This window comes from Pristiophorus japonicus, chromosome 23 (assembly GCF_044704955.1).
Source record: "Pristiophorus japonicus isolate sPriJap1 chromosome 23, sPriJap1.hap1, whole genome shotgun sequence".
In the NCBI taxonomy this organism is placed as follows: domain Eukaryota; kingdom Metazoa; phylum Chordata; class Chondrichthyes; family Pristiophoridae; genus Pristiophorus; species Pristiophorus japonicus.
The window spans coordinates 23,498,075-23,511,123 of record NC_091999.1 but is presented as its reverse complement, the minus strand read 5'-3'; the positions used below and the strand labels follow the sequence as shown (position 1 = coordinate 23,511,123).

Here is a 13,049-nt window from a genome sequence, read left to right as displayed (position 1 = left end):
CGATAGAAACATTTAAAACAATGAAAGGCATAGACAAGATAGAGCAGAGAGGTTGTTTCCACTGCTCGGGGAGACTAGAACTAGAGGGCACAGCCTCAAAATACAGGGGAGCCAATTTAAAACTCAGTTGAGAAGGAATTTCTTCTCCCACAGAGTTGTGAATCGGTGGAATTATCTGCAAAGGGGAGGAATTGAGGATAGCTCATTGAATGTATTCAATTCACAGAAAGATAGATTTTTAATCAATAAGGGAATTAAGAGTTATGGGGAGCGGGGGGGGTAAGTGGAGCTGAGTTCACGGCCAAATCAGCCATGATCTTGTTGAATGGCGGAGCAGGCTCGAGATGCAAGATGGCCTACTCCTGTTCCTAATTCTTATGTTCTTATGTTCTTATGAAGGTGTCCATCAGAACAAGGGAAATGCTTTACCACTGGATTTATTGACGGTTCTGTTGGTGATTATCAAGGAGATCGCTTCATGTCCCACCACACAGGTTTGAGAGGCGCCGCTGGCCCACTCCTCGGCTGCAATGGATAGCAGGCTGTACATGAAGAAGGAGCTGCTGCCGTTCTCCGCCATCACCTCGGTGTTCTTATAGTTGCCGGAATCCACCGGCTTGTCATTGACGGTCCATTTGACGAAGATCTCTCGGGGGGAGAACCTCTCACTAAGCAGGTGAGGCTGACCAACCTCTGAGCAGAGACTTCTGCTGAGGGCAGGAGGACAGACACGGCTGGTTCCCGCGGATCTTTCACTGTAGAACAGTTACAACAAAGGCCAATGAACTGGATAGTTCAGAGACAATGGGGGAATTTCAACCCAATACAGCGGGCGGGTTTTGGGCGTGGAGGTTGTTAAATTGGTAAAAATTAGAATCCCTACCTCAACTCGCCTACTTCCAGTTGTAATATTATATTTGAGTAATATATTTACATGAGACTTCAATCCTCTATTTTAACCACCATTTGGTGTTTAACAGTCGCTGGTCCGGTTTGACACACTGTGTAAATCTCAGCAGTTACAGCAAGGTGGAGATTGCTGCTCCCAGGTGGTAATTGCCCTTACACCTACCTCCTGGATCCAGGGTCCCTGCCTAACCCACCCGCCGCGATCCGCGACCTCCTCACTCGGCTTCCAATCCTCCCGTTTTCACTGGTGGCCTGTGAGACCAACGCCCACAACTCGCCTTCCTCATTTAAATTCAGCCAATTTCTGGTGGTTAGATGTGAGAGAAATGGACACTGCGTTGAATTTTGACGCTTTTCCTTTTCCCCTCTGTTGCCTCTCTGGTTTTCCATCCCTTATCCGAGGGAACTTAATCTTTCTCTCTGAAATCTTGAAGCATTGGACTGGAAAATGACAAAGAATTTAATGCACAGAACGAGGAGATTTGGCTAACTGGTCTATGCCGGTGTTTATGATCCAAACAAGCCTCCTCCGAGCCCACTTCATCTAAACCTAATAATATACCCTTCTATTTCTTTCTCGCTCATGGACTTATCCAGTTTCCCCTAAAATACATAATGTCAGGTCCCAGAGTGCTGAGTTGGTGGAATTACCAACCTGAATGATCAGAGTAGCCATTAAACACTTTATATAATCAATTGGCCCTTGCACACGCATCGAAATTGTCGCAGTGTCTTACTTATTGCAACAATCTCCCCGCTCACCCTTTTCCTTGTGGATGGAATCTCTGAGAGGAGTCGGCATATCCTGATGGCTCACCACGCAGTAGAACTTATTCCCACTCAGCCAGTCTTGTGTCGAGATGTTTAAGTTGCTGATCACACTGTTGGGATCCTCTCCGGGTTGGACGGCAATCTCTGATTTCAAAGTCTCGTTTTTTCGGGTCCAGGTCACGGTGAGCCCATAAGGAGCGTCAGACACAACGCACGTTAAGGTCACCGTCGCCTCCAGTAAAACCTGTTCCAGTGACGGTGGGCGAAGAGTGATTTTTAATCGCTGCATGGGACATCCACTCCGAAACAGGAATGAAAGTCAGGAAAAGCCGCATCTTCAGAATCAGGACACCAATAATTAGCCTTAACTCTTTCAAGGGGAATAACTCACTTTTGAGATATCAACCTCTCGCTATTGCTTGAACACCGTCGTTATGGAAGGACAATGAATTGGCAACGATTCCGGGAGGTCTGTAATATTTCCTGTGTATTTGAGCCAGAGCCACCTGTAATGGGCTGTGAAGCAAATACCTGGCCTAAAATGGGAATACATTGGGACACAATTGTGATAGGCACTGAATGGAGCTCTCCCTGCAATCCCTTGCCCCTTTACGCCCGTCTATAGATTCTTGCACCCAAGTGCATCTCCACTGGTTATAATAGCTGAAGCCCGAATAGCCCGAAGTTCAAGAGGTCTACACCAGCATTATACTGATTCAAAACCAGTGTCAAATTAATTTCAGGATTTATGGGACAACAGGAAACAAAGTTAAGTTTCTAGTATTTTGCTGCTATTTTTGTTGCGATGAAAATGTGCAGGAACCAGTCACATCCCCCGTCAGAGGAGAAGTGCAAGGTCCGGAGAATGGAGCTGCAAGGAATCTTTTGTTGTGGGGCATCATTTGTAATGATGTGAGGTAGTTTGTTAATATCTGTAACTACTGAACATTTATCATGTCTGGTGAGAGAGAGTCAGAGTTAAATATGACCTCAGGGCATTAATAGCAACATAGGAATAGGAGAAGGCCATTCAGTCCATCCATCCTGTCCCGCCATCCAGTTAGATCATGGCTGATCAACACTCAACACCATCTTCACGCCTTGGTTATGTAACCCATGATAACCTTGCCGAACAAAAATCTATCAATTTCAGTTTTCAACTTTTCAATTGAAAGCAAGTGTCAGCAGCTTTTGGGGAGGGAAATCCCGACTTGCACTATTCTTCCTTTGAGAAATTCCTTTCTAACATCACCTCTGCACGGCCTAACTCTAATGTTAAGGTTTTGCTACTTGTTCTGGACTCTCCCATCAAACTAAATAAATGTTTCTATATCTACTCGATACAATTCCATTTATCAACTTAAACACGTCAATTGGACCATCTCTTAACGTTCTATTCTCACCACCTGATCATTTTACATTATTAGCCCCGGTATAATTCGGGTAAACCTGCAGTTTAGCACCTCCACGTATATCCTTCCTCAGGTGCGGAGCCCAGAATTGGGCTCAGTACTCTGAATAGGGTAGATGCCCATTCTGTCAGTGGGTTCCTGGACAGTTAGCTGTGAAGGATTCCAGACTCCTATTGCCATTCCGTATATGATCAGCTAACTCAGGATATACCTGAGACTAAGGACACTTCACTCACTGCCTGACACCAGAGCAAGGGGAAAGCTTCTTTGGCGAGGTTAATAAATCCTGAGCAATGAGGAATCCTGAACCAAAAGATCGTGGGTTGAAGTCCCACTCCAGATATTAGATCACAATATGTAAGCTGAGTCTCTCAGTGCAGTACTGGGGGCGTGGTGCATTGTCGGAGGTGCCGTATTTCGGATCATGTGTTAAACCAAGAATCCGTCTAGCCTCTCAGGAGGAGATAAAATTTCCCCTGGAATTATTTCAATGAAAAGCAGAGGAGTTCTCCCTGGTGGCCTGGGAATATTAATCCCTCAAGAAATAACACTAAACAAAAAAAATGGTCGTTATCACACTGCTGTTTGTGGGAGCTTGTTGAGCACTAAATGACTGCCGCACTTAGTACATTACAACTGTGACCACATTTCACAACTTAATTCATTGCCTGGCAAGCGCTTTGGTTCAGTCTGTGGTCGCTGAAGGCGCTGTATAAAGGCAAAATTTTATCACAAGAATACACAAACTGCATGATTGGGAATTAGGAATATTTCTCTGCTTTCTACTAATTTCAATCAAAGTTCTGACTGAGATCAGCGCTCAGAATGGTCTGGAACCTCCCTGGATTGTGCCTCTTACCCTGAGATCTGCTGAAGTTACGGCTTTGTGTGCCCCCTTCATGAGTGACCTGGCAGGTGTAGACCGAGCCGGTGAACCATTCCTTGTCGGGGAGTGTCAGACGACTGGCCGTCAAAACGTTTCCGTTCATCTCAAAGGTGGGAGAGGTGATGAAGCCCGAATCCAGGAGTTGTCCACTCTTCAGCCAATTCACGGTCAGTGACTTTGGCCTTAATTCGATGATTGAACACATGGCGCTTGCATATCTGCTGCAGATGATTTGTTCAGTGGAACTTAGCAAGAGGAGAACAATTGGAGGAACGATGATCCGTTCAGGACGTTCACGAGAAGGCATTTTATTGACATTTCTTGCAAAATAAATGATTAAGAAAGGCAAAGTCTCCTTATATTTTAACAAGTTCTTTGCTGTCAGATCCACACTAACCTGGCATTTGCAGAGAGCAAAATTGTGCGCAGTATACTCAGTGTAATATGCAGACCAGAACTGTGCATAATATTCTAATTGCGATATGGGGATCAGAACCATGCACAGTATTCTAAGTGTGATATGGAGAGCAGAGCTGTGCATACTATTCTAAGTATGATATGGAGAACAGAACTTTACACAGTATTCTAAGCATGAGATGGAAACCAGAATTGTAAACTAAAACCTAAATGTGATAAGGAAACTAGAACTGTGCACAGTATTCTAAGTATTATATGGAGACCAGAACTATGCACAGTACTCTAAGTGTTGTCTAACCAAGTTTATATACAAGTTGAACATAACTTCTCACCTTATCACAGTTTGCCCTGTATCCCACATCATTAACCTGACATTGTGATGTTCCACAGCGACCCACCACGTCGAACTTCGCAGCAGATTGTGCTGCTCCCCACCTCGGACTCGGTGATGGTTAACTGGCTGCTCAGGGTGTTGGTTCAATTCTTTTTGAGCAATGACGGGTAGGTCTTCAATCCAGTCGTGGTCGGCTCTTTATCTTCCTTCCAGAAAAGGCTGATGATGTCAGAGGAGTCGTCCATCACCAAACAGCCCTACGTGATGGAGCCATCGGTGCTGGGTTGTTCACAGGAGGAGAGCAGGGCGCAGAGGATGGGGGAGACGGTGTTACTGGGAAGGAATGGCCCATTGAACAGGTTAGACTCTGTAATCCGTGCTTATAAAAGAAATAAACAAATCGAAATTTGACTGCAGAATAAACTAATTCCACCATTTCTCCATCAAAGGCTACACGGGCATTTGAGCTTCTGTCAGTTCTATCGTAAGCACCTGTCAATGCGCTGGTCAGGAACGCACCACTCTATCACCGAGCTCTATCACATTATAAACAAGAACCTTGACACAACTCGTCAATAAAGAAGCCTACATTGGATCGTGCAATAGCAGAACAGAGACGTGTTCCTGTTATTTCGGCCTGCATTTATTTCTCAATGAGCACCATTTCTTGTCCTTTATTTAATTGCAGTTTGGGTAAATTTGCTCTGTGCACATTGCCTGTGGTGTATCCCTACAAAACAACAGTGACTGCACTTCAAAGGAGCAGCGGAATTCCTGCTTAGGACGTTAGCAAAATACCCTCCAAACTTGCCTACCACATAATTCAACAGGTAGCATTTCCATAGTCTAGTTTCTAAGATGCAAGTTGTAAATGAACCGCGATTGAGACGAATGTCTTCCTTATTTTCTCAGCATTTGAGTGAGAGCGATGTCATTCAGCGCACTGTGATCTGAGCTCAATTCCATCCAATCATATGCATGTCTCTTGAGTAGCCTGCTTCCTGCTACTCAATTAATAATCCGAATAAAATACCATTCCAAAATCCGGTTAATTTGAAGTTTACTTCTTAAATGGCCCGTTTCAATTCCCATTGTTGTTCTTGTTGTATAACAATGACATGGACTTGGTTACAGGGAATACAATTTCGAAGTTCAAAAATGATGCAAAACCTGGCAACGTAGCCAATAGTGAGCATAATAGCAGCAGATTCCATGAGGAGACAGATGGACCAGTGAAATAGGCTGGGACATGGCAATTGCAATTAAATGCGAATCATTGAGAAGCGATGCACATTGGGTGGAAGTTGGAGAGGCAGTATTATCTAAATAGTATTGTTTTGAGGGGATGCACGAATAGAGAGATCTGGATGTACATATTCACAAATCTTTGAAGAGGGCAGGGCAAACTGGTAAGGCTGTTAGGAAAGCGTATGGGATACTTGACTTTGTAAATGGGGCATTGACTACAAAAACAAGGCGGTTATGCTAAGCTTACAGATCACGTGTTAGGCCTCAGCTGGACTATTGCGTACAATTTTGTCACCACAATGTAGGAAAGATGTCAAGCCCTTGGGGAGCGTAGAGGGGAGACTTTTACCTGGATGATGCCAGGGATGGGGTCTTCAGTTATGTGGAGAGATTGGAGAAGCTAGAATATTCTCCTTAGAGCAGAGGTTAAGAGGAGACCTAAGAGAGATATTCAACATTATGTCAGGTTTTGAGATACTAAGTCGGGAGAAATTGTTCCGCTGGAAAGTAGGTGGGTAACCAAATGTCACAGGTTTAAAATAATTGTGAAAAGATCAGAAGGTGAAATTAAGGTGATTTTTTTCACACAGAGGGTTGGTAATTTCAGGAATGCACAAGGCAGTATCTCCAGTACGTCAGGAGGACTCATTTGCACGTTAAACTCTGGGGAGTTGGACTAAATTGGACAGCTCTTTCAGAGCCGGCACAGGCACGATGCCTTAATGGCCTCTTCCAATGCTGTGAGATGCTATCAGTCTACACGAGTCAGTGGGAATAGTTCTTCTAGATTTCATGGAAGGAAACACTTCATATTTTGGACACCTCTACCAGATCTATTTTTATTGTTCGTTATAATAAAAGAGGATATTTAAAATAAAGGGATCTTATAAATCTGACGCAAATTAGTCAATCACATGCTGTTAGAAAGGCTTAAATTCATTGCGAATGATGATTTATTGCAGGTTGTCTCTCTCTCTTTAAATGTTTCACAGAATTGCAGCTCAGTGACTGTGTGCCTTGTGTTGTGACCCAGGCCAATAGCTGCATCTCGTCACAGTTTGTCCCTGCCTTTAACCTTCTCAGGAAGAATTGGACAACATCATTTTTCTAAACATGAGGTCCCCATGACGATTATTTGAAGTGGGAGTCTCGATATTCTCTATTTTAATTGTGGAAATAACTTGTAACCTCCCATCAGATCAGAACAGGCGCTGCTTTCTGGAGCGTTATTCACTTCCTGAAACTGTTTGTTCTGAAAGTGAGCTGAGGATCAGGCCAATCATGTTCATTAGTAATCTGATGCTCAAAATGTTCAAACATTAATAACTCATTAAAAATTGGGCATTTTTTAAGAAAGAATATAAACATCAAAGAATGTGCGCTTTTTAATCTGGGCAATGGGACGAATTATTGTATATATCTGGCACGAGCAGTTTATCTGCTATCTGTTAGACGCAGATAACGGTGCCTAGAACACTGCCTGACCAAGCACTCTCAGATCAGATACAGCACGGATAAGAGAGCAAAGCTCCCGCTATGCTGCCGTGTGGGTCAGGACAGGTATAGCAAGTGTTGCACACAGAGTAATATATTATCTATACTATCCCGTCAAACATTCCCAGCTCAAGTACTGCAGAGATGTGCTACGAAATGTCTCCCCATAAAATGCGTTATCAAATTGACCGATTAATTAAGCACAATTATGACGAGTACAATGAAAAGCTTCCAATACACTGTCCCATTAAAGCGCACCACCCCTCCAAAGCTCTGATTAAATAGAAGATCATTCTATATTGAAGGACCCAATTAAATTCCACGTCCTTGTAAAGAAAAGGTTAAAGACTGATTAAAGCTATCTCTGCAATGTCCCATCAAGCATTGCCAGATAAGATAACGCACGGGTTAGTTACAGAGTAAAGCTGTCATATCAAACACTGTCAGGGCAGGTACAACCGGGTTAGAACCTGATTAAAGCTCCTTCGACTGTCTCCCCGTGGTGTTTCGGAACTGCTCCTTCTGACTGTCACAATCTGGATTACTGATCTCATCTCTACGGCGATTCCTCAACCTTAAAGTCAATCTTTCCCGTTTCTCACATATACCAGTTTCTTAAATAACTGAATTAAGTGACACTGCCCGCAATACAGGATCACAACGCAGAAGGTTTACAACCCGTCAGGAGGACTCCTGATTCTCACACAGTGAGCAGGCGCACAGAAACAGAACAGACACAAACGGTGCAACAAGGGTGCTCCAGGCAGAGAGAGACCAGTTCAATCTGTTAATTTCAATAAAGCTGTTTGATTTCTATTTTATTTCTTGTCAATTTCCAACCACCTCAACGCTGCAGATTCTTTAAAATTAATCTGATATTAATTTGAGAGACTCTTCAACATCCAGCCATTTCCCCATCTCTGTCAACTATCTTGTAAACCGTGTAAAGATTAACTTCCCTGAAAGCAAGTATCTGCAAATAATTCACATTCCACGGGAATTTGCTGCCCGTCACACGGGACTCGGTGACAGAGTAAGAATGTCACAATTCAGGAGACATATACAGCGATACCTAATCACCCACTGATTTTATATATTTTCATCAGTAAATATAACCTGTAAAATCATCGCGGAAAAACAGGAAATTAATTCACTAAAATCTGCAGCGACACCTTGTCGAACTCAGCACAGCCGAGTTATCAATGCATTGTTTTCTAAATTAATTTATGAATGAATTAAACATTATCTCCAACCCTTGAAATTTTGCAATAATTGTAATACTGACCAGTATGCAACACAATTGTAAGGGCTCGCTTATGTTTTAATGAATTAGCACTGATGTTACATTCTAATTTAATGTTCATGTTAGCTGAATATTGAAAATAATCTGAGTGCCAGTCTGGCCCTTCCTCCTCAGAAGCATACCTACCTGGAACTTTTGAAATTAAATTAACGTGCTTGAATTTCAGCCATACAAAGACAAGTAATTATTAATAATTCTAAAACCTTTTCTGCCTGATAACTTGTGATATATTATGGTTTACTTAACTTACCATAACAATTAATCAATATTAAAATATTAAGCAGCATATTAATACATAACTACTCAGAAATATACCTTATTTTTACTTAAATGGAATCAAATTTGAATAATTGACAATAATCAGGCAGTTCTACTAATGTCCCGCTCTCGACCGACACCTTTTTAAACTCTGCATGTTTCTAATGTAGCATAAACTGCGTCTATTCGCAGAGAACATTTCACATGATGGATTTGGGGGTGGACTAATTTAAATAGTTCTCTGTCCAGCCGGGGTCACAACTCCGATGGGCTGTAAACCGCTTGTTTACTAATGCTGGAATCTCGAGCTGAAATATTCTCCTCAATCTTAAACCCCAAAAATGGTTTTATTAATTAAAATCCATCCTTGCAGTTTGCAGTCAGTAGCAGAGCCTCCGCTACTTAATAACACAGACAATCTTTTAAAGTTCATAGAGACATAGAAAATAGCTGCAGGAGTAGGCCATTCGGCCCTTCGCGCCTGCACCGCCATTCAATGAGTTCATGGCTGAACACTCCAGTTATTCACAAAATGCCCGTAAGTTAATGATTAAATATATTCTGCTACTTCTTGAAAATAGTTTCCAGAATGGTCAGTGTAAAACTAGAGGATAACAATTCATTCAGACCATCTGGGGCACTGAAACTGAATGAGCAAATGGAGGAGAGACATTGTTCATCAAGTTAATATTAATAAGAATTAAACATAGCTCTCAGATATGATTTGTGCTTTGTCTACCGTTCTATTCCGCATACAGCAGCGTTTTGGGAGATAGGATTTTGTTTTATTTTCAAAATGAGATGAACCTTTTGTAAGTAAATTAATCTGCTTGAATTTCAATGGATTATTTGCTGTCTCCAGCCATACGCAGTCGGAACCTGCCTTGAATTTCAATATAATTACATGAACAATTCTTTGACTGCCAGCGACGCCTGTCTCTCAACTTTTGTTCTTGCAAAGTGTTCAAGATTAACTTAGTGATAATTCTATCAAACAACACACAATATTGATTCAATAACAAATTTCTGCTACACAGTGAGAATGTCATACCCCGGCAGATATATTACATTGACAAAATGGAATTTGCAACACGGCTTTAAGTTATAATTAATTGCACTCAGTCATTCATCTGTGTAAACAGGAGGTAGCAAGTAATTGAACTCCCGACTCAAACTGAACACAGCGGTGGAATCAGTATGTTGTTAATGAAATAATTGCAGGCATAATTAATAACTGTATCCAGCCTCTAAAAGTTTCTGCTTCCCTTAATGGTGCCCAGTGTAGAGCAGGATTTTTGAAGGCGAATAATATTAAGTAAATGAACATTGGACTTATAGCATATTTGAATAACATTCAGAGATATTATTGCATTATAATCGGTTGGTTAATAGTAATTTAATCCAACGACAACCTGAATAAGTTAATTATGTAGATGGCAACTAGTTACATTTCACATATTAATATACCAGCATCGTCAACATAGATTAATAGTTGAATATATAATTATCACTTCAATAATTGTGATGTTAAAATACCTTTCAATAATTTCTGATGTCTAAACCCGTCCTGTTCTTTGCCTACCGACTGTTTTCAAACAGTTTCAAAATACATATCGTGTTTGGATTCGATCAGAAACCTGCTGCTGTCACCGATATTAAACATTGTAGAAACGCCAAACAGCTTCACTAATTTTAGGTATTCTGAGTAACACAGGCACAAACTCTCCTCAGCAGATCAACACTAAATCACATCGCTGAGGGGCGGAATCCCTCGACAGAACCTTTCATGGAGCAGATCCGTAATTCTATAAACCCTTTCAGCAGAATCAAATGTATCATTGCAAAAAATCTCATTACACAATCACCAAACCCGCCTAACACTGAAATAACGAAAGATTGAATTCAACAGAAATATAAAATACTGACAGAGAATTGTGATTGGACGGATCATGTTAAATACATTAATTTTGATATTATAGCGTATTTCAATAATAATTGGTGATATTACTACGTTATAATAATGTTAATTTAAATGTGTTCCAGCTGGAAATATGTTAATTTGTTAGTTCTTAATTACAACTCACGTATTGAATCTGATCATTCGGGAACATTCGGTCAGTAGATGACAATGTAATTTTCATGAAAAAACTTAAAAGACCTTAAGGTTATTTACTGACCTCTAAGCTTTCTGTTTTGTGCCTACAATGTTCTTTTAAACACATTCAAACACAATGTTTGCATTCGATCAGAAAAACTCCAGCAATCAGAGGTCACCAAGATTAAACATTGCAGAAACGTCAAACAGTGTAATAATCATAAGGTATTTAAAGTAACCTCGACACACAGTCTCGTCAGCAAATAAATACCAAATCACATCAACAACATTTTCTGTGGAGAAACAGTTGAATTCTATAATCACTTTGCAGCAGAATCACATTGATAATTGCAAAAAAATCTCAAAACAAAATCCACCGGATCCAAGTTTCAGTGAACGAAATAATTATTAAAATAAACAGAAATATAAAATAAAGACACAAATACAAGTGTTACTGAATCAGTGAATGCTCCTTACCTGCAGTCACCGTCACCATGGTTCCTTGTCCCCAGTAGCCAATTGCGTAACAGAGTGAGACACGTTGTGTCAATTACTCCGGCGGACTGTTAACTGTAAAATACAGAGATTAAATTCCACCCAGCTCTAAAAACCCGATTCCGACTATCGTAAGAGTGAATCAGCGAGATATTTCATTTTGTACCGTTCATTATATTTACAAAAATGATTGGAATACTTCTGAAGCATCTGTGCATGTTCAACATGGCAATCAATAGTAATAAAGAAGAAAACTGTTATACATTTAAATATATATATATATATATATAACTTATTTCTAATTATTTTTATTTAAGCCTCAGTTCCTTCGACGCTCCTGGCGTGGTAATGGTCGCAGGTTTGAGCAAACTCCCTGTCTGGGGTTTTTGTATGGAGAGCTCGCTCTGTGTTGCACCGTGACCCACTCCCGTAGTCCTTCCTTGCACAGTAATAGATGGCGGTGTCTTCGCTCCTCATGTTCTTCATGTCCAACGTGAAGATGTTGTTTGAAGTGTCTTTGGATGCAGTAAATCGGCTCTCAATCCCTGGGACGTTATTGTTGCTCGCTGGAGTGTAGTAGTAAACCAGCCAATCCAGCCCCTGTCCGGGAACCTGGCGGACCCAGTTCATGCCATAGCCGCTAAGATCGAACCCGCTGGTTTACAGGTCAGTCTCAGGGAGCCTCAGGAAATCCTGGTCTTTGACTCGGGCTGAGTCAACACCACATCCGACTGGACACCTGTAAAAATAATCAAAATACCCCGAGGATCAATCCTCGAGAAATGATTCCTGACTCTGTAAAATTCCATAGAGAGACTATCACTGAGACAGTAACAATGAGAGAATTGGACAATAAAAACGACTCACGGGAAAGTAAAGCCAGCAACAAAACGAAAGCAATCGCCGACCTCATCCTCCTGGCAATGTGTGGTGACTGGTTCCGGCAAGAACTCACTGAGCAAACCCACTCCCAGACTGTTGTATTGCGCTCCCAGTGGCCGGCAGCTAAATACCCGGGAGATGGGGGCGAGGTTAAAGGCGCCACCCATTGATTCCTTGATAGAAGCGGTTTCTGTATCCACGTCACTCTTTACACATCACCAACAGAATGAACTCACATCTGGACTGTAAATTAAATCCCTTTATTCCTCACTCTTTCACAGGGGATGTAAATCTTTGAGATTGAATTACATTATCAGGATCTAAACACACGGCCAGTTTGTGCTTTTACATCTCCCGCTATCTATCCATGCAACTGTACCAGTAAAGTATCCCCTATAATCTGAATTGATATCACTCTATGTACCCGAGTGCGGTAGATGGGTAATGTGATTCTATTTACAGTGTACTTGGCTGAAGCTACACTTTTGTTCTGGAGATGAGATCATACTCCTCACATTATACAATTGTCTCTCACTGCATTTCAC

At 41.5% G+C, this 13,049-nt stretch overlaps 1 pseudogene; it reads right to left on the bottom strand.

The window, feature by feature from the left end:
• Nucleotides 1-406: 406 nt before the first annotated feature.
• Nucleotides 407-11,623, bottom strand: LOC139235443 (Ig heavy chain C region-like; annotated as a pseudogene).
• Nucleotides 11,624-13,049: the final 1,426 nt, after the last annotated feature.